Below are 1,686 nucleotides of genomic sequence, written 5' to 3'. Positions count from 1 at the left end.
CATCTTGTTTTCCGTTACTGTGCGGAGCGGAACGGGACTGGACGCGCTAGCGGCCACCGCGTGTCCTCGTGGCCGCATCCTGCTCCTAGAAAACCCGGGGCAGGCGGCTGAGGCCGCTGCTAGGGTTGCGGGGAGTGTCCCGGGCCTGGCTGGGCTCGGCCGTGGGCGGGCGTTTGGTAATGGGCGGGGGCCAAACTGCCGTTTGTGGGGAAGGGAGGGAGGGAATGTGAAAAAAAAATAAAAAAACACATATGTAACCGAAAAGCCGGCTTTTTAAAAGATATTAATTAATAGGGGGTCGGTGTAACGGCGCGGGGCGGCGGAGCGGGCGGCGGTAGGCCCCGCGGTCGTTCTTCCGCCCGCCCAAGGTAGGCGCGAGGCCGCTGTCCCACGCGTCTCGCCCCGCGTCCGGTCCTGGGGCTGCTGCGCTGCCCTGGCCAGGTAACGGAGGCCGGGCGGGGCGGGGGCGCAGCCGTGCACTTGCTGGGGGTGGCAGGGCCGGGGACAATGCGGTGTCGGGGGCACTGCCTGGCCCGGGGGCTCCCTGTGGCCACCCGCCCCTGGTCACACCCTGGCTGCAGCTGCCCGCGGGCAGGGCAGAGCTGCTGAAGGCGGTATGGGGTGGCTGATGCGGGAGGCAGAGGTGCGAGGGCACTCGGGTGACGGGGTAGGTGTACAGTCTGACAAAGGAGATGGAGGCTGAGGGAGAGTGGGAAGGACTCTTGTTTCCCCAGCTGTGGCATTGGTGTATCTAGGAGTTCTGGTGGCCAGAAGTTAAGATAGCAGTATGTTAGCATTTCAGCACTATTACTAATGCGGGGAGATTGGGCTGCCCACGCAGAGCGGACCCCTGCCCCCGATTCACATGGTACCCCTTCGCTTCCCGGCAGTCTCATTTGGTGCCGTTACCCTTGTCGCGTCTCCCCCTCTCATCCACCTAGTCACCTAGCCACCTAGACAAACTGTTCTCCAGCACACAGCAGCCAAATGGGATACTTTGCAAGACAAGGAAAGGAAGAGGGAGTAGGGAAACTGGAGGCATAATGTAGGAGAAATGCAACTTGAACAGAAGCAGGTTAGGAAGAAGCGGAGCGAGAGTTGAGAGCATCCTGGTTGGATCAGCTAGGTCTTAGTTTAGTCCCCATTTTTCTCAATTCAGACACTAGATCAGGGGTGGGCAATTATTTTGGGCAGAAGGCTGCTTACTGAGTTTTGGCAAGCCATTGAGGCCACATGATAGGCAGCCAGGGGCAGATAAATATTAATTTTCTAAATTTTTTTTGGCCCTGCGGTCTGCATCTGGCCTGGCCCGTGTTTTGCACACCCCTGCTATAGGTGATCACTATAGTAAACATATCTACTCAGGGCATCAGGCAGCATGCAGAAATGGGTATTGAGATGAATAATTCCTTTTTGAGCCATATTTTAGGTACCTCTTGGTCACAACAGGTGCAATTAGACCAATAAGGAACTGTCACAAAAGTGACTCTAGGGCTCAGCATGAGTGTGAATGGGGCAGGGGTTTAGGTGGTGGTCTCGATCCTTCCAGTCAAGGGGTAGGGCTCTGGCAGGAGTGTCCTTCTGATCAGTGTGTCGCTGTGCAGATGGTGTCATCAGTGTGCTTTGGCTTCTTCAGCCCTGGGATGTTGTTTCAAGAAGGATTGCCGGGAAGAGAGGATACACCGG

The 1,686-nt window shown here is 57.0% G+C and overlaps 1 protein-coding gene across 7 annotated transcripts in view; it reads left to right on the top strand.

The window, feature by feature from the left end:
* The first annotated feature begins 303 nt into the window (after positions 1-303).
* Positions 304-1,686, top strand: part of IFT80 (intraflagellar transport 80) — a 150,868-nt gene continuing 149,485 nt past the window's right edge. For 6 of the 7 annotated variants that reach the window (XM_025215179.1, XM_025215168.1, XM_006016476.3 and 3 more), the window contains exon 1: positions 304-441. The gene's annotated coding sequence lies outside the window, so the exon portion shown is untranslated. The remainder of the gene's footprint in view (positions 442-1,686) is intronic. The other variant, XM_025215145.1, reaches the window with a different exon arrangement.

The sequence above is a fragment of the Alligator sinensis genome, unplaced genomic scaffold, assembly GCF_000455745.1.
Source record: "Alligator sinensis unplaced genomic scaffold, ASM45574v1 scaffold60_1, whole genome shotgun sequence".
In the NCBI taxonomy this organism is placed as follows: Eukaryota; Metazoa; Chordata; order Crocodylia; family Alligatoridae; genus Alligator; species Alligator sinensis.
Note: the sequence above shows the minus strand (reverse complement) of the source record. Positions and strands in the feature narration are given on the sequence as shown.